This window comes from Lepidothrix coronata, unplaced genomic scaffold, assembly GCF_001604755.1.
Source record: "Lepidothrix coronata isolate B3197 unplaced genomic scaffold, Lepidothrix_coronata-1.0 Scaffold24, whole genome shotgun sequence".
NCBI classification, from domain to species: Eukaryota; Metazoa; Chordata; class Aves; order Passeriformes; family Pipridae; genus Lepidothrix; species Lepidothrix coronata.
This window is the reverse complement of record NW_016690204.1, coordinates 6,772,158-6,793,139: the sequence shown is the minus strand read 5'-3', so window position 1 is coordinate 6,793,139 and position 20,982 is coordinate 6,772,158. Positions and strand designations below refer to the sequence as shown.

The 20,982-nt window shown below is 36.1% G+C and overlaps 1 long non-coding RNA gene across 2 annotated transcripts in view; it reads right to left on the bottom strand.

Annotated features, from left to right (window-relative positions):
• LOC108494409 overlaps positions 1-20,982 on the bottom strand; it is a 36,083-nt gene that overhangs the window by 4,319 nt on the left and 10,782 nt on the right. For both annotated transcript variants that reach the window (XR_001873837.1, XR_001873838.1), the window contains 7 exons: positions 20,635-20,704; positions 17,118-17,243; positions 11,412-11,541; positions 9,929-10,001; positions 7,129-7,168; positions 4,045-4,143; positions 1,194-1,256 (listed from right to left, as the gene is read on the bottom strand). This is a non-coding gene — a long non-coding RNA (uncharacterized LOC108494409). The remainder of the gene's footprint in view (positions 1-1,193; positions 1,257-4,044; positions 4,144-7,128; positions 7,169-9,928; positions 10,002-11,411; positions 11,542-17,117; positions 17,244-20,634; positions 20,705-20,982) is intronic.

The following is a 20,982-nucleotide window of genomic DNA, read 5'->3' as shown; positions in this document are numbered from 1 at the left end:
TTGAAGCTTCTGGTGAAATTATTGAATTGAAAGCATCATTTGCCCAGTTTTCACAGCATATCAGTCAATAAATGCACTGATGTCTTGCTGCAATGTCATACGCAAACAATGCAGATGTGGAGGGAATTTGGTAAAGGATATAAACATGGAAAAAACAAACAAAGGATCAGGTGTTTTACCTGTTGTCAAAATGCCCAAGTAATTCCTGTTTCTGAGGTTTCTTTAGGTGTTGTGTGAGTGGATAGGCCTTATTCAGCTTGTGGATTTTTTTCAGGACCTTTCTATAACATCCACAGAGTAAATAAAGATAATAGAAGCAGGACTAACATGTATTACTGAGGTGACTTGCTTTGTGAGCCAGCTGACAGGACTGCATGTCAGCAGTTGGCATCAGAAGGTTACCCCTGGTCTCTCACTCCCTGCTGGATATAAAGCTCTTCAGTTACCAACATTTTATTTTTTACATTGGAATCAGGATTTTCTACAGGCAGGCTCCAGAGATTTTTTTCTTTTCCTGTTTGGAGCATACTTGCTCTTAGCTGAGCTCAAAAGTCTTAAAAATGATACATCAATTCTATCTGATTTCCTAATATACTAATTACTTATACTGTGGATGCACGTGAAAAACTTTAAACAAAACTATTTTGATTTTTCAGTTAATACTGCTGTAATATTTTAATTTAGCTGTTAATGAAGGAGACTACAATTCACCAGTGTAAAGTAGTATTGATGCATTTTTGCTGTTTAAAGTATCTAAGCTTCAGTCAGACAGACCAAATCCTTTTACTGAAATCGTGGCCTTTCTGTAAGAACCAATATAAAATAGTCTCTAAACACTGATTTTTATAAGGAAAACTTTTCTTTTGTTTGTAGGTCAGGATAAGAATTAAAACACACACACAAAAAGGACAAAATGTGTTCTGTCACCTACAACAAGGCCCATATAAAGGGCTTTAGGAAAGGTTGAGAAAAATCCATCGGGATGTTTCAGGACTGGCCCACATGTGCCAAGAAAAATAAGTGAATGCAGTAATTGCACTGAAGGGGCATTTCTATTTGTCATGGATTGGTACTGTTAAAATGGCTACTAAGGTCAGCAAAATCCAGATGTTTGCTTTGATGCTGCTGCTGTTTGTATTAAAGCTTTCTTTTGTAATCAGAGGCCTATTTCAAATCACACAAACTGCACCCACCTCTGTCAGTAGGTGCCTGGATGTTGCTGTCAGTCAGAAGGATCTCCACTGAATTCACTGGACCTGCATCCATAAAAAAATGCAAGTGAGATCACGTTAAAATTTCTGGAACCTGAGGGAAGAATTGGGTTAATTTTTTATTATATTTTAACACGAACACAGAGCAAATGTATTACACAGCCCATCATATTAAATAATATATGAGGAATTGGGCATTGCTTTTTTTCAGTGATATATTTTATACCTTATGGTACAAGAATCTGTGAAGATTATGCCTGTTAGGTGCTATTCAATGTGGATTATTTTAAAATGGTAACTTTTCATTGGGCATGTCAATTGAACAGGCATAACTTAGAGTTCAAATGTGCTACCTGTTTTACTAAGGATATTTATAAATATCTAGTATTTAGTCTTTCCTAAATTGCATTCCTCTTTGTATTTTTACTCTGAGTGATCTTTCTGTATGTATAAAAAACTGCCTAGGGAGTTGGAAAATATCTTTAAATTCTTTAAAATGAAAGTTGTTATATGATTCTATTATGTATAATTTTCTTCTATAAACTAATGTTCACTCTGTCCCTGAAGTATCCTTAAAAATGAGAAATGCAGGTCAATGGTTAATGATGATTATTCTGTTTTATTTTTTGCTTTTGGAGAGCTGAAAGAAGAAAAATTGTCCTGTATTGTCTGGGCTTCCTGCAAAATGTTTTGCACTTCCCAATACCAACAGAATTTCTTAGAGTGTTGCCTAAGAATTCACTTTGTTGAATGGACAGGACCATTTTATACATTCAGAGCAATGACTTAGAGGCTGTTTGAAAAACTACAATTTTCCTGTGTAGTGAACTAACAGAAAATGATGAAATCCTGAGGTATTGTTGGAAAGTTGTTCTAACTTAAAAATCTTCTCTTTGTAGTTTCATTTTTGATGTTCCACAGCATTCACCACTTCCTGCATGGCTCTGAACCGCAGGGAAAATGAGGGACTTTTGGGGGCAGATGTGTTTCCTTTACACTATCATAATGCCCCTAAAAATCCTTATTGCTCTTGCAGTATTCTTCTGTGTTGCTGGGCCTGGTGAGAACTACTCGAAGACCTGGCTTAAAAATACAGCTTTTCTCTAAAAACACTTTAAAAACACCACTGAGTTTTATTTTGTTTGTCTTATTTTTAGTTGTGTTTACTGCTGCTTAAAATATAAATGGCAAGATATGCAACCACCTGTTGGTAAACAAATGTCATAAGTCATAAATCCAAGGGACATGCTGATAACTGCATGGTATTATGAAGAGGGATATATTTTGGCTTAAGAGCGAGAGCTTCATTCTTTTGGTACAATTAACTTGTTTTTAACATAAGAATTTAGCATCTGTGTCTCTGAAAATATGACAGACATTTTGCAAGCTGATTTGAATGACTGCTCAGGTGGACCTCAGTTAGAATATCAATTTTAGAAACATGCATCAGGTCATTTATCAAATGCATGGATCTGTCCAGTACTTTTATTTAAATTAAATGTACCAAAATACCCAAGTTTTCATACAGTCCCAAAATAAAATTATGATTAAACCTAGAAAAGGTATTGTGGGTTCTCAGCTGTTCTGTGCTTATCCAACTCTAAAGGTCTTTGTGTGGGCATTCCTCTTGCTGAGAGGCTTTTGAGGGAGGTGGGATGGCCCAGTCCCTTGGGAATGCTGTGTGGCTCCTCTCCCTGCCCCTCTGGGTGAGCGTGAGCGATCTCCAGGGATCTCCTGGGCACAGTTTATTCCTGCTGGGTGACAGGTTCCCCTGGAGCCTACAGTTTTCCAGTTCCTGAAGGAGGAGGCAGAACACACACCCGTAAACACGGTTTGTTTGTGCCTGGGTATTTCAGCCCAATATATCATCAGGTTGACATGTGCAGTGCTGGTAACATTTATTTCAGTAGCTGTGTGTGGGACAGCACTGTCACTGCTTTGTGTTAAATGGACTCCTGACTCCATTGACGAGCTTAAAGGAACTAATAGATGGTGTCACTTCGTCCCTCTGACAGGGACTACTGATATCCTTAAATAGCCTCCAAAATACTGGGTGACATAGGAAAGAAACAACTGGGTGGCTTCACCCCCCCCTTTTATATTAAAGTTTAATCTCCAAGCAAACGCTCTTCATTCTGCTAAAGGACTGTGTCTCATTTTTCAGGCAAGAAAACCTTACAGGTCAAGTCATGTCCTACAGGTCACAAAGTGGACTTGCTGTTACAGCTGAAACTCAGAACTTTTGATGCCAAATAAACACCACAATAACAAGAACGTTCCCTTCTAGGAGGACTGAACAAGCAGTGTTGAACAATATTGTACTCACAGGTCAAAACACACTGGCATATGCATTCTTATAAGGTATTAAATTAATCAATTAAATTAATTGTAAAGTTTTTGGCACTTTTTTTTCTAACCGTGCAAAAGTGCACGTTCAGCAAACTTTTTATTTCCAAGTCACATTCCTGAGGTAAAGACTCTGCATCTAATTGGAAATGTTAAAAAAAAAAGGCATGAGACAGCATATATTCTATGGAGTTCTGCAGTGTTAAGATCAGTGAAGGGAGTACTCCCAGAGCTACAAAATGTATCACCTTGCTACAGAAGACCTAATATGAACAGACTGGAGTTTTAATTACTTTTTAAAAGTCTTTTGGGGGCTATGCTAGTCACAGGATGATGTAAAGAATCCTGTGATGATAGATTTGAGCATTAAAACTGATCTAATTTTGTATTTGTCCTGTGTCAGCATCTTATCTTACACGTAATCTTTCAAGGATATCAGAATTAATTTTTTTTCCTAAGGTAAGCAATCTTTCATAAAATTTCTTACCTGCATAACTTGTAGGCTTCAACAGCTGATTCTTGCATACAAAACTACTTATATACATCCAGGCCAGAGCAAAAGTCAGGTTCTTTCTGAACATGTGCTCTGCAAATATGTAAAAATATATTTATCATATGCCATTACTTTCAAGAAAAATATATGGTTAGATCTAGAAATCCTGAGATTAAATTCAAGGAAAAGAATCAAAATAAGTAACACTAAATTCCAGTCCCTTTTATATCTAAGAGGAATAACCTGACATACAATTATCATTTTTTTGCACATTTTTATCACTGAAGAATAAGGATCAGAAAAGAGAGCCAAGTACATGTTTCGAGATGTATATTTAAGCTCTTGAATTCAAACACTTGCTTCAAGATGTTTATTTTAAGTATTTAAATCATTTTGGTTTGAAATGGTATGTCACAAAACCCTCTGGATCTGATAGAGCCCCATCTGTAAAAGTCATCTGTAAAACTGTCCACTAAAGCTAAAAGCACTGTGGGAATAGGCTGGGAGTAACTTTCAGTATTAAACATTCTGTAAAAGATCATTTTTTTTTCTCTGGTTGTTCTTTAAATATGAGCAAAGTGAAGATTTCTATTAGCCTCTTTTTAGGGGTTTCGATTTCTTTTAATTATAGGGCCAAGAGACATTAACCAAGAGACAAATTGCTCTAAAAGTTAAAACAGTAGCAAGTAGGTAATATTTTTCAAATAGAATTTCCACAGTGGAAAAGATATTATGTATTTGTTATGTGCCAAGAATTGAGTAATATGAGAATGCTTTGATTCTTTTACAAAATGGAAGAGCATTAACAGCATTTCAGTTTTTTATTATATATATTTATTTTATTTTTTTATTATATATAAAATTCCTGTGATTACCAACAGTCTCCTAACAGATAAACAAAAATAGCAGAAAAGACATGCAGTTATTAAATAGGCTGAATAAGAGAAGCCAGTCTCATTTATATATTGAAGAAACCCATTATTATCTCAAGTTTTGAACACTACCTCAACTGTATGTACACTATTTAAATGTTATTTAGACTACAGAATTAATTTGTTGCCATTGATGGCTGATTAAAGAAGTGTAAATGGTTTTGGTTTTTTCTCCTTAACTTTTGAATGCATGCAAACAATTTAATTCCCATATTTAAATCACCAGTGCCAAGATTGTGACTGAAGTGGATCTTTATGGTTGTATTTTAAACAAGTGCAAATGTCAGTTAGGAAGTACAGTCCTGACAGGATCTCAGTTAGAGCTGGAAGGGCATACAGGAATCATTGTAAGTTAATAAAGATCATTAAAAGAAATCACACATTTCATAATCAGGCTTTCATCAAGATAGATAATATGACCTATTTTACACTTAAGCAATTAGAAGATGAAATACTTGGAGATGATTAATTTCTTCAGTAGTTAGACTTAACAGGAGATATTGCCCAAGAAATAATCTACTGATAAACTCAATTCTTAATCAAAATTGTTTTTTGGTTGGTTACTGGGTACTGGTTTGGTTTTTTTAAAGAAAAAGCCACTTTAAAATTTTCCTTGCTTTTCAAATGACGAATACTATTTTGTATATTCTTTTAAAAATGAAATCTACAGCCCTGTTGTGACTGCTGACTGAGGCCTTTGGAAATCTCAATAATGAGAGCACCATTAAAATCAAACTAGATTGCAGCAGGTTAATTTTGAACAGAGGAAGCAATAGGATATTCATATATAAAGCCAGGGAATCTGTGCTAGTCATTTTTGGAGTTCTGAACTAATCCATAACAGAACTATCCCATGACTGCAGTTGGCAGTAAGGAGAACTGAGTGAGCCCAGAAGATCCCCAGATTGTAGTTTGAATCAAACATAGACTTTGTGGTATAATCTGGGCTCACAGTCAAATAATCTAGATTCGGTACCTTGATAATTCATATAAAATCATCTTATCTTAGAAATTTATTCTAACTTGTACCAGAATTTTATTATTTTAAAACTCTGGGTGTATTTAAAACCAAAAAAAAGGAAACAAACCCCTTCTTAGAACATATCTGAAATGAAAATTATAGAGTTCTTGTTCCAGTCTGAGCATTAGGAGATGAATGTTGCATCAAGAGGTTCTGGATTCAGGGTCTGGGCCCTGATTGCCCCCTGGCCAGTCCCGGGAGGGTGGAAAATGCCCTGACTAGAGACTGAGCCAGGTAAGGTACTGCAGGCACTTCACCTGTCAGAGGGAGCAGTGCAGCTCCCACCTCATTTCAGAATGCATTTTAATCTGGAATAGTCAGCTCTGGCCTACAACACAGTATCTTTCTGTACCAGCTCCATTGCTATCCTCTCCTTTCCAGGTTACCCAGTTAATAAACAGAAAATTCCAAGAAGTCAAAAAAGACCCACCCCAAAGCAGAGGCAGCTCCTCCTGCCAGAAAGTAAGGCCTGAGGCCTCTGATAACACACAACCCTCCCGCAAACACCCCGGAGCGGGGCAAGGGGGCAAAACTGCACCAATGAAGCACCTCAGGGCTCTCGATTTCCTCCTAAAGCAGGACCCCGCACGCATCCAAAGCCTGGGGCTCACCCAGCCCCTGGAGCAGGAGAGGAGTCGGCAGGGTGGGCTGGGAGGGGCCAGCGGGTCCCTCCCGCAGGGCCGCCGGTGCCTCTGTCCTTTGTGCTGCACCGGGGCTGCCCGGAGCACACGGCACACCGCGCTCCCTCCGCTGCTGCTCCAGGGCTTCGCTGACTTTTTCCCAGATGTCACCCCCGAGACAGCAAAGAGATGGTGACCTGCTGCCTCCGGAGTCTCATCCCACTTAACTCCCTAAGGCATCTCCTTTGTCACTGTTGATAGTGGGATTGAAAAACTGCCTGCAACTGTGGTTGGCAGACAAAACAAACTTTAACGACACAATTTTAACTGATTTCCCTACGAATTAAGATAAGAGAGCAGTGCACTTGAACAGCAAATCTGCAGAGTGTATTACAATACCTGTAATAGCAAATTTATCTTAATGCAAAAAAAATTAATATTTCTAATGAAACATAATAATTGGGTGGTATTGACATTATTATATATTCCAAGGATATATTCTCACCTTTTCACAGAGAGCAGAAAACTGTATTTTCCCATTCTACCTGTGGAACATTTAAAAACACTTCAGTATTTTACACTAATGCACAAGAATACTACTGTGTTATGGCAGAAACAAGGAGCTTTGAACCTATTTGGGAGACAGGGACTTTGTTTCTCTTCTGTGATTCTGCATCTCCCAGTCCTGACCTACATGTTTAACACTGAGGCGTCAAAAGGTTGGAAAGAACAAATAATAACTTTAAGGTGCTGCACCTTATGTTGGAACGTTTTTTAGTCTGTAGATAATTATTACCAATCTTAGAACACCGAAAAATTTGGGCTGAGAAAAACAATTTTGGGAACAAACAATAAAAAAGAATAAAGCAAAGTCTCTAGACTGCAGGCCACTTGCCAGCTCTTCTCACAGGAACTTTCAGTTCTGCTGCTTGCTTTGAGTGTAGCAAAAAGATAAACATTTTCTTGTTGCAAGTGAAAAAACATTGCCATGCATGACAAGTTGATAAGCACTATCAGCAGTTTATTAGTTCATTGGAACCAGATACAAAAAGTGGTGGAAAGTTTTGATGTGTTGCTGAAAAAAGAAAAATAACTGGTCAATGCCCAGAACTATTGTGCTGAAAAAAGGTTTTCTATTCTTAGTAACTGGAGCTTTCACTGCTATAGACAATTTTGCTTTCTGTTTGTAGTAAATTCCTCGATGTATCTACCTCCTTTGTATCCCTTGCACCACTGTGTGGTGGGTCTGTATTTCCAGGTGGGACAGATACAGCAGTCTAAATTCTACACTGATAAACAACTATGTTCAAGTCATGGCACAACAGGCAGAATTTGTTCGAGTGACTTAATTACGTTAAAAATAAGCTTTTTCTGCTCTAGGTCTTTTCACATTAACTGTAGATGTTGGGATCTTACTGCCATGTTTTTGCCTGTTGCAGTTATTGAAAATTAAACATAGTGTATGTAGGTATGGTACAAAATAGGTGCTGTGATAGGTCCTGCCATACACCTCTATTTAGCACTTGCTTGATTAAATTCTTGTCTGATTATTTTTCTGCTGTTGGCCTATGTGCCTTACAACAAATTGATAGTGTTTGACTCTTGATATTGTCACCAAATCTGTATCTGTACTAAGATCTGCCAAAGTAAATATTAAAAATCCTGCCATACATCCCAAATGTCACTTTTAGTTTCCCTTTTGTAAGGGTATGCAGCATAGTATAAACAAGGAGAAACAAAGAGATAAGGCAGTGATGTAGTATCAGGGTTTACCAGCCAAACTTGGATGTGGGTATATTAATCACAGATGATAAAAACATAAGGAAAAAGGTTGCAGGTTTCAGGAAGAGACTTATATCCTACACTGTAATGACTTTTTGTATCATTTATTTTATTGAACTATTATTTTAGAAAAGTTTTCATGTTTTTTCTTACAAAAGTAACCATGCTATTTCATAGCCCTTTTCCCCCACTAAGACAGGCTTTTAAGCATCATTGACGTTTGTGGTATGCCAATTTTTATGGCTCTAGAGAAATAACAATAATACACTTAGGAGAAAATTGAGACACATTATGTCTGGAAAATGTTGTTACACTCCGTCAAAGAAATAAGAAGAACTTATTTTAATATCCTGTCTCACAATATGGGGTAAAATGGACAAGAAAATTAGGACGGGTAGATGAAATGTATACTTTAGCACGATGTGAGCAGTGACCAGACAGCTAATATTTTCAGTTATTTGCAAGACTTCAATGATTCCCAGATGCCTGAAGTAGGGCAAGGAGGAGGACTAGGAATTTCTTCTGGATTTGATGGTTGCTTGGCGCTGTGGAATGTAGATACCTTTGCCCATTTGTATAAGAATTGTGTCCTTTGCCTTGGCTTCCCAGTGGGAGCTCACAACTGAATACACAGACAGTCTTTCAGGACTTCCTTCCTCCTTTATTGAGGGCACAGACACAGGAGATGCATGTGCAGGATGTTTATGGAAAAGAATTAGAAAGTTCTACTCTTACAGCAACTGAATGCTCCTGAGAGTGTCACACACATGTGGATATTTGGTGAAAGTAAACACGCTCCTGTCTGTTTTGAAGGAGAAAGAGCAAAGGCTTTTTTTCCTCTGTGTTTTCAGACATTATATAAAATTCTGCTGCAAGAAAGAAATTGTTTGTGTGCAGATGCTTGGCTGCCTTGAAAATATAAACAGTTTTCTTGGTAGCATATTTATTCACCATATTAATATTAGTCAACTAGAAGTTATTATTTTTTAATTGAACTGCTCTCGGGTTAATAGCACAGAAGTATTGCTATTGGCATGCTAGATATTTTCAATTAATTAAGTAAATAAGTTCACTAATTTAATAAATTATTCTTCAATCAGTTATTTATTAAATTCATTTATTTAATTGCTTATCTTGGTTTCTTCTGATTCTCAAATCTAGAGTATTAAAACTTGAGCAACAGACCAGACACTGACATGTACATGTAAATTCAGGAGTGGGATATGGCTTGAAATTAAAGCTCTCTTGATACAGGAGACAGTTCCACTATTAAGCAACTGGGGCTAAGAGCAGCTCTAAAGGATTCAGAATGTGAGCAGTCTGGTAAGAGGGCCAATAAGGTGAACATTTCAATGGAAGTCTTTTGTGAGCTCAAAAGCTTCTCGCTGTGCAAAGAAATTCCTCCCGAATGTCTGGTATTTGATGGCAGCAGAACTTTGTATTGTGATAACCAGCAGACAATCTGGTTTTTTATAATCTATATTGTGATAATCAGCAGGTAACACCTTATGAAACTACTGTACCTTGACTGGGGCATGAAGAAAGCAGGATACTGATGGATCATCAGTCCACTGGATCAAGGGAATTGGTGTAGGCCTGTAACAGAAATAGTAACCTGTGAGAATGCAGAAGCAAAGGAGGTATGTCCCAGATTAGCTGACTGGCTGCCTACAGGAGCATCACATTGCTTAAAGAATAAACTGTCTTTCAACTTCACACCAACAAGTTGGGTGCAGGTATTTCATAAGCTGAATAGATCACATATGGCAAGCACAGACACACCAGACAGATGGCATTTGTCTTCTGAGGTCTAAGAATATTTTTCCTTAGTTTGTGCCATAAGGAGCAAATAAAACTAAGATAAAATGGAAGAGAATATTGTTTGATAACATTTGTCTTATACTGTGCCTGCTGGAGTTAATGTTCAGGGTAGAATAAAGTTCATATATTATAAAAGGTCACTGATCTAGCACTTTAGACTCATTATTCTGCCTAAACAAGATTTTTTAACTTTTTGTAATCAAGTTCTCCTAGGTTAGGTTAGGTCTCCCAAAACAACTATCCTCTTTCAAGAAGGAACACTGATTTTAAAACAAAATTTTACCTGAATTATCTTAAAAGCCTTGTTCAGTTTTAGAGTAATGACATGAGACTTCAATGGAGAATTTGCTATTTGTTCTGTTACCCTGACTTAAGTCTAGAGAAAGAACCAGACTCCCATGGTAGCTGGTACAGCATTCAGTCAGGTAGTAGTATGGAAGTTCACAGCAACTGAAGTTTGGGCTCAGATTGTTCTGGAACTCGGAAAACACCTTAGCACCATTTAGGGGAAAATCCCTCTTCCAAAGAATTATTATCAAGCCAGTTTTAAAATGTCTGAGAGAGATAAATCTAAATCTCTTAGAATCTTTTTCAAAGAAAAGTAAAAGAAATGGTCACACAAAATTATATCTGCATATTGAAGTATAAGTCAGCAGGAATGTAGCTAGGAAATATTTTATTGTTTTTAACTAAGAGATATTTGCATTTGGCCAAATACGTAATGTTTGAATGCAGGATTTATTTAACACTAAGTTAAAATCTTCTGAAAATAATGTAGACAATGAATGTGTGTTAAAATCTTTTTCTTATCCAAGAATTTATGTACCCTGTTCCAAATGCTGACATGGTTTGTAGTTATTATTTTTTATTTTACAATGAAATTCAGAAAAAATCATTGAGCCATGGTATCAGTTCACTGGTCTTATCAAATCTAAATTGTGCAGTTACCTCCAAGTCTTTTTACACAGGAATGTAAATTCACTACTAACACAGAATAAATAGGAAAAAATTCAGAAATAGGACTTTAAAATAAAAAGAAAGCTAAAACAATATTTATTTGCCTCCATTTAATATTTGATGTAATTCTGAAAGATTACGTAAGTGTTGACTTTAATGTATTTAAGACAACAAGCTGTTGTCTCATTTTCATTTTGTTGTTGGATCTACTATTTTTGCAATACCCACCAGTTCAAGTAATGATAACGAGCTTGTGATTTCCACTGGTGACAGTGACCACAGAAATGTGGTGAGGGGGAGAACAACAACTCATTGACTGAAATGACTCCGTGTTTTTCAGAACACTCTTGCAAGAAACCTGTTGGCAAAATGAAAATTATATAACTGTTACTATTCCATCTGCATCTTTCAAAATCATTAAATTAAATGCATGAATGAAGGAAAAAGCAAAACTGTTTTATCTGTAAAGGTATAAATACATACAAAATTGTTTTCATGAGTTACTTTATATGCAGTCAAATGCATAATTCTTCTTCTACAGCCAGCTTTTCCTTTTGTTTTTTGTGTTCTTTCACATTAATGGAAAAGACATAAAGAAATAGCAAGATACCAATAGGGATTTGCATAATGCCCTGTTACATCACATCTCTGTACAACAGAATTTGCAAAATTTCATAGTACAGGACCTTGTATTGAATATTGCAAGATGTACTTAGTGTCCAAAGGATTCCTAATTATCCGTATATTTGCATAATTACCATGAAAATTATTTCCTTCACAATGCATGAACATTTCAAACTTTGGCCTTGAATTCTTGTCACCTTTCACACACCTGCCACCCCAGTACTCTGCAAAACTTTTCAAAAACTTAATTTTTGAGAAACAAAACATTGGCAACCTGTCAGGGAGACAAGCAAAAGAAGACATATGCATAGAGAAGCAAACAAATGTGTGCATTCATAACTCACCACAAATTCATGGAGAAATATGTGAAGGGAGAATAACAACAATTAAGAACTGCATTTCTTAATGTCTAAGTTCTCAGAGAATATCCAACATTCCTTAGGCACAAAGAATATTCGTGTTGTTCCAGCAGCTGATTTAATTTGCAATATGTGTGTCTCCCAGAGCAACAAACTGTATTTGTATTTAGTCAATACAGTGATAACCTGAAATGTCTGAGGAAATGCAGCATCACAGGCCTGACTGCACAATGAAGTTAACAGGAGCTGTTCTTCAGCATTGAGACTGGATCAAAATGAAGATCTGAGTGTGTCCCATATCACCTTTGAGAAGGCATCTCTCCTCCAGCTCACACATCATTGCAGAGGTATTTGGAAAGGCACTTCTAGGACCCCTTCATTTAAAACAACAGGCCAGCAGTATTTTTTTTTGGAGGATGCATATTGGGAGCACTCCCTGATTCTGAAACACCTCATTTCAGAATGTTTTGTAGGGAATTCTGATTATTTGGTGGAGAAAGTGTTGTGAAGCAGTGGCTCAGACGTGGTGCACCAGGAGTACTGCACCAGGAATTCATCTCAACGAGCTCTAGTGTTTATCTCTGCTCAAATATCAATATCTCTGCACCTAGATATCAATACCTCTGCTCTTTACCTAATGTATTTCTGCACTGATAGGAAATTACATAAAGCTCCCTTCTGAATTTCAAAAAATATCAATTAAATATGAATCCTTACAAATTTTCATGAAACTGAGACAATTGCAAGGCAATAAACCTTTGTTGGAAAGGTGCTATTTAATCGTGCTTGTAGCCTTGCTCGCCTCATATATAATTTGATCCTCTGCATTTAAAACTGAAATTTTCCACATTGGAATTGTTTTAATAACAGAAGAGATGTGTTAGTTAGTCATTGATAGCCACAGATTATATCCCTAAGTAAGAATCCAGTCTTTATTACCACAGTAAAAAAGCTCCAAGACACAAGAATGTGGTAGCAAAGAAAGGGATCTTCCAAAACCTATGTAACAAAAGTACTATCAGAATAATTCTCTAAGTATGTGCTGCTTCAGTATGCAGTTTTTAATCATTAAAAAGTGCAGTCTTTTGTAACTTGAAGATAAAGACTTTAATGAGAATTTTTGTGAATGTATTACTTTCCTGTTAAAATACTTGGAACGCCTTGTTAATCCTAGTAAAGCAGCAAATGGCATGTAAAGATGAATGGAATTGAAGAATATAGTCCTCCTCTGTGGAAAAAAAAAGTACTACACAGCTGAATGATAAGTTCTTCACAGAAAAGTATAAACTGAGTAGAGTAATAGAAAGAATTCCTATCAAGTATGGCTAATTTAGTTCTTACTGAAGTAAAAAATGTTACAAATGTAAAAAATCTTGATTAAACAATTTTTGATAATATGGGAACATTATCATACATTGTATAACATTATCTGTACTCCCATGGGTGCAATACCTATTTCTACTTAATTTTTAGATTTACAGCCATATTGATTGTTCTCAGCCAGGGCCTAAATTTGAGTGATTGAAATAATGACCAAACATTTCAGAATACAGGAAATGTACCAGGTTCTGCCTCACTGCAACAAATGATCATTTAAGGAGCAAGATCCAACCATTACCTGTGTATATTTATAGCTACACAGATACACACACATATGGTTTGCTTTAGTGGATGTGAAGGAAATACCCCTTTTCTATAAAATCCACTTTTAATGGCTCCAGGATGATTTAACAGTGTAACCTCCCTAAAGATGATGGTCTGGTTTTGTAGAATAAGTCCAGATTCAGAGTAGAATCTTTCAAAACTCAGCAAATTCCTCTTTGAGTCCCAACTATCTCCAGTTCTTGTCATATGAGAGGATGAGTAACTCTTTGACAGCACCCATTTCTCATCACTGATAATAGGATACTCCTCAGTCATCTTGTTCATCACTGTACCTAAGTTTTAGACACCCAAAGTAAAGAGAGATTAACTATCTTTAAATTCACTATGTTCCTTAAAGGATTAAGAAATGAAAAGCCAGTACATTATTTTTCTTACATACAAGATCAGAAGAAATAGTGGAAAATAGGACTATTCTAATATTGTCTCACTGTAGCTGCCTATTCTATTTATGACACCACTTTATAAAGTGCCAACTCTATTCATGCAAACTACAGATATTCTAAATGACAAAATAAAATTAAGCATGAATATAGAAAAAGTCAAGTATTTCTCATGCAGTAATAACTTCCACCTATAAACACATTCTAAATTGTACTAGACCAGGCTAATATCACATAAAAAATTAAGCAACTTCTCACAGAGAAGCAACATGATCAAAGATAAAGTCTAAATGACAAAACAGTTTTACTTAGTAATTGTCTACTTAAAATTACAGGCAGTAATATTTTTTGTCATTATCATCATATTGATAAAACTTTAGAGAGTACAAGACTGTACATGAAACACTGTGTTGTAAAAACCCCTGTAGTATGAGGTTATAATGAAACTATTGAATTTCCTTATTTATAGAAGCCCTGCTGAAAATCAAAGACTGCAGAAATAAGTATCTTTATTAGCTGACATCTCCACAAGGCATAGACCCATTTGGAAAAGAAGAAACTGATCTGCACAACCATAAGTTTAGAATATCTTCGAACAAATACATTTGTAAGAGACCATTTTGTTTCTAATGGAACACAGCAAAATGTTCTTCTGACGGAACGTTTTATTCTGAGTCCCTATTTCTGTATTTTACCCAATAAATCACTTCTGTAAATTATGAGTGCTACATAGGTCAGTGTGAATTATTCAAAACCAAACCTTAATCTATGGAAAAGAATCTTGATTGGAATAGGTTTTGCTTTTAAACCAACTGGAACCCCAGACCAAATTCCCTTTAACACATTCAATATGCCTGAGCTGATTTTGGTTTCATTTCAACACAGCAAATAGTTCAATTGACAGGTAATAACGTGAAACTCGAGACATTTTTGGCCCTGATTCATCTGGAATCTGGAGCATTAGTTAGTCTAAAGTGTGAGAAACTAGTATGGAAATTAAGGAATTATCCATGCTAATATTTACACGCCAAATTATTTACCAAAATGAAAAGTTTTTGCTACATTCATGAAATACAGATCCCAGATCGTACAACTGTGCTTAACAAGGGAAGTTCCCTCTCTTATTAAATGCAGAGTGGTTAAATATCAGAGCCTGTAAATGCTGCTCCATAAAAATGGCTGGTGCCGGTCCCAGAGGAGATTCTCTCTGGAACAGACTCTGAGAGCTGGATTAACACACTGAATAAATAAGGATGATGACCTTCTAGATATTACTGCTGGCAATTTCTTTGTACTCATTCCTCTGGAATACTCCTGTTGGTTTAGGAGGAGAGGGCTCAACAAATTAACCCTAAGCCATATGCTTAATTCCACATGTAAACAGGCTCCTTGGCTGCGTGGGGAGCTGCCACTCCCACGAGGATGTGTCTGTGTGAGGGGAAGTGTCACCCAGCTGTGTGTCTGTGAATCTGGACATCTGCCTGTCCCTTCACTCCCACAGTGTCTGGGCTGGGGCTGCCACAAGAGGCAAAAATGAGACTGGGAATGTCCTGCTGACTCCCTTATAAAAAAGCACGTTGCCTGATAACTGGAAAACTATTTTTACCTTATTTCAGTAGTTGGACCAAACGAAAAAGCTGTTGTGATGTGTTATCCCAGAGACATATTTCAGGTATTTGCTTTGAGCTGCAGCATGCTATGAAATGACCTGCATAATCCAGAAATCATCCAGGAAAGCTACACTTTTTCCTTCAGAACTTTTGGTTTGTGTGTTATTTCACACTGTGCAGGACAAACACTCGATTCCATGTTTCAATGACACAAATACATATTTTCACTGAATATTTACACTCTTCACATGTGCCCATTAATAATGTACCTCTCACTCCCAGCTGTAGCATGGATTTTTACCTGTAGCATGAGGTTTATCCTTAAAGCAACTGCTTGACTGTGGTGAATAATGTAAAAAGTACATTTTCAGTCCAGCCACCTTAAACAGTGACCTAAAGGAATCACTAATGGCTAGTGACAGAAAACAACTTGGTTTACTTTGCTACTGTTTGGCATTAAAAAGGTCTTTTAATGCTTGGATTGAAGTTTTCTGGCAAAATCTTCACTGGCTTCACTTGAATAAGTGATAACCACTTATTCACCAAAACAAATACTTACATACAGTTCCATCAGAATTCATCGAGTCTTTACCAGCATGGACAAATCACAATTTACAGAGGCTTTTGCCTGAAAGGCAAACTCTGTCCTTAGGTGAAGAGTCTGCCCTAAAATGCAATAGTCTTGTTTAAAATACAAGGAGAAGCCTTCATAGTGCTCTCTGCACTTCATTTGACTGCAGCCTTCATTTGACTATTAATCTTCTAATGCCATATATACTGTAGGAAAGACATGTTAATAAAAAAGACAGCAGTGACACCATTAATCATGTGTAGGAGTATATAAATACTGCAGAAATCTCTCTCACATTTAAAAGAAAATCAGCATTATAAGAATTTTCTGAGATAATTTCACTGTGGAAAAATATTTTTACTCTGAAAATATTTTTACTGAAAAATATTTTTACTTTGAAAATATTTTTACTCTTTTTTATAACCATATGATTTTAATTATCATTGTTATTTCTCTGTCAGCTTTTAGTGAAATACTTATGGATATGATATTATTGTATCTGCTCTCTATTCTGTTCGTGGGAAGGTTTGATTTAGTTAGCAATGAAGTTTGCTCCAGCTGAAAAAATGCATTTCAGCCTCTGTGTCAGAGCTTTGTAAACCTGGATTAGGTCAATCTTCAAATGGCTGATAGTTGGGAAAAACAGATATCTCCTCATTAAGGCACATCACAATGAGGTTGTTCAAATAAAATACTTCTGTGACAAAAATGCCCAAGTTACTTACATTTAGAAAAGATTCAGCAAATAGCTGTTCTCTGATCCAAGTTTGCTGCAGGGTACTCTGGAACCTCACTCAGTTTGTGGAATTTAAGGGCACTGGTGGAATTCACAGATTCCATACACCACATTCCTAAAATGTTGATAAAGACCGAGTTTCAGTTACTTACATGAAATTTTTAAAGGTCATCAAAATAAAAGGTGCAAGTAAAAACTCATCATAATGCAGCATTATTTTTACAGTAATCTCTATTTTCCAGGTATTTATAAAGCTGAGTTGTTCAGCCCATTTCCTGTTATGAAGAAATTCTTTGTAATTTTGAGGTATGGATAGTGGTATCATTCATAAAGGGGCAGAGAATAAAATGACTTAAGGTAACTATTTCAATATATAACTTTCAGGGGTTTATAGCACTCGATTTCATGTTCTACTTACAAGCTATATTGAAGAATATTATGTTTGTAAAAGAAATATTTGACCAAAATCATCTTCCACTGTACTTCTCTCTTCCCCCTTCCCCAGTCATACTGAAGTCTTTACTCTCTTTTACCCTGGAGTGTAAAAAGACCCCGTTCCTGGGGAAGTATCCAGTCCAGCTCTCATCAGGGAGTTGGGAATGTTCAAAATATTCAAAAATACATTTCAAAATCGAGGCATGCAAAATCAGAAGAAAAATAATCTCATATATGAAAATATGTTTTGTGCTGACTGTATGTAGATAATTGAAAACACACATGGGTCTATTACAGTAACATATGTTAAATCTCATATCTTCAGATATTAAATCCTGAGTATTGAACCTGAATGTCAAAATAAATGTAAGGTACTACATTTATGTATTTTTGGCTGTATAAATATTCCTAAATATTACATTATGCCTTCATTTTACTTTATTTTTTGAAAGAAAACCAGTTTTACTTGCTTGTGGAACTTCAGCATTGATAAATAATTTCTCTTTGAAGCTATATAAAAACTCATAAACTTGAATTTTATTGCATTTTTATAGAGCTCTTGTCAATATTCCAGAGTTTGTCTTCTGGTCGGTCTTCTACTGTGAGAACTTTTGTGTCAGAGAACACACGGTCCATGTCACAGCAAGACTTTCAATTATATTTACTTTAAATAAAACTGTTTTCCTGTTTCAGGTGATAGAATTCTGTGATTATTTTTTAAAAATGTGTTCCTTACATCTAATATTTAAAATAGTTTCATCTTATCTGGCATTTTTCCTGGTCTGTAAGCCTGTGTTCATTGCTTTCCATATCCATGGGTGGTATTCACTACACAGAGCCAAAGTCTCGCTGTAAGTATAGAGGTGGCTTTGGCTCCAAAATCTAAATCCTAAGTCTAAATAACATTGTAGAAGTAGTTTTTATTTATGATATATAAATGCAATATCCTTCCCTGTGCAAAGTGCACTTTTGCAAGCAGATCTGTAATCTGAATTGAATAAATTCAATTGGTGGAACTCCACAGAGGAATGGAGCTGCCTGGATACAATGCTGTGTAGAACTGAGGATTTTTAATTCTTTTTACTCAGCAGAAAATAAATATATTTGGCTATTGTTTTGCAATGTTTATGGGAAAATTAAAATACCTAAATTTTTTCCTAATCCTTTTTTTGCTTATTGCTTTTCCTATGGGTAAAATATTCTATTCTGCTATTCAAAGCTGTGTTGAAAGCGGAGATAATTCATGTCCATACAAATGTCAGGATTATGTATATGAGTTTTAAGTGTTCACACTGAGTATAACTCTGACATGAGTAGAAAACATAGAATATTTTTCCAATACAAACCACAGATTTTTGAAGGACTGTATAATTCTCACAATTGTTCTAGTGCCCACTTTTCTCTGGGGCAGGTCCCCTGTCTTACATACACTGATTACACGAATAAATGCTAATAAATGAGGCATCTTTAGCTAATAATAGCAAAGATATAATTTATAGTACTAATGGAATTTACTGTATGTACTGCTATGGATTATACTTTCCCACTGTATAATCTGTTTTATTTCAACTGTAACTCAAGGATAGCAAAGGAAGGTCTGAATAAACATGAACTGGAGATGTTGCAACTGAGCACAGGAGTGTAATGATGGGAAATTTTTCCTACAAATGATCTCTTTGCAAAAAGCTTTAAATGTCTGATTTCCTCCAGAGAACTCAATCCAAACCCCTGATGTTATTAGAATGAGTGTGGCCCTTACACCATCATTGCTTGTGACTGATTTGTGCCACACAAAGATTGCACAGGAGGGAGTTTGCTCTGACCCCACCTATGCAGTTCCCACAAAGGCCACCACTGAAACTTCCCTCAGTGCCTGCCAGGGATTTCTGCACTGTGGAGGCTGAGGAAGAGGATGACTTTTAAAGAAGCCAACAGGATCATCAGATGTACACAATGATTACATTTTTCCCTGCTGATATTAATCCATTCTTAAAAGGGAATGAAAACAATATGAAAAGATGGGAGTTACACCAAACCAGCAGTGTTTTATTTCTCTCATACTTGGGAATCAGATTCCAATTAAACAGCAATGATGGCTGGCTTTTGTATTTTCATTTTCCCTTTCAGTAAGATAGAGCACTAAAAAAAAGGAAGAAGAGAGAAGGACAGAGGTGGCAAGGCATCTAAATATGACCAAGATGGTTTATGTCAATGAGTTCAGCAAAGGGATTAGCATTTGTTTATGTGGCTGTCTCATGGAGATGGTTTGCAATGCTCCCTTACCCAGCACATCCTTCACTGCTCATATTTCAAAGGTCTTTTTTTCAGGATTCCAAACATACAAATCAAAAGTCAAATTATTAACTCAGTAGTGGAAATTGAAGCTGACTGACTCTGTCAGGTCAATGTTTACTATTAGGAATAAGTTTAAATTTCATGTCATCACCCAAATCTTGCACCCAGTAGCTTTGAGTGCTGACTGTGTCACTGCACTGTGACACATGTTCGTGTGTTTGGGTTTAAGCGATTGGGAAGAGCGATTTCCCAGTATCAGGCAAATGACTAAACATTTTTTAAGGATAACTCAGCCATTGAACATAAAAGACCCTCCCATTTCATGTTAGAATTCTCATCTTTACTGTGTCTCAAGAATGCTCTGATTCATCCCTGTGGAACACTTCATGTACTATAGTTTAACTTTATATTTCCATCATGATACCAACAATTTGCCAAAACGGCAATTTCTCTCCACACCAAGTATTGCTCACTCTTAAATCAATGTGTACTGTCTGCTTCCATCCCTGCTCTCTGTCTCAATTATTATTTTGTGTAAGATAAGAAAATCCCATTTTTACCACTGGAGAGCCAGGCTGCTTAGGTCACAAGATTCTCTTGGCTTAATCCTTGGGTATGAATCATGAACTTTCCCTAATAAGTCCCGGCATTCTTCAGATGATCAAGCGAGCTTACCAAGGCTTCCAGAGCTTTCCACATTAATTATCACCATGTTTAAAGTATCAAAAGCAGTAGCTGATTAAGAATTATTAAGACTATAAGTTGTTTATTCTTACTTTTCCTTTCCGTCCTCTGTTTCTCACTCTCATGTGGCTTGATGTTGTGAATGGCAATAATACAACTCAGCTAATAGAAGACAACACATTAAAAAGGTTATGAAAAATATAAAACAGACTGAAAATTATCAATGTGAAAAACTGGAAACAAATTTGCTTGCTTTCTACATTACATGGATCTAAATTAAGCTATAAATAATGCCCATGATTTCAGTTCAGAAAGAGCTTTTTTCTCATATTTAATATGAGAAAACTGTAAGAGAACCAGACTAAGAGTAAGCCTCTACTCTGCAAACTTAGAACCTCTGCAACAGTACACACTACTAAGAAGTCATCACAAAGGCCATG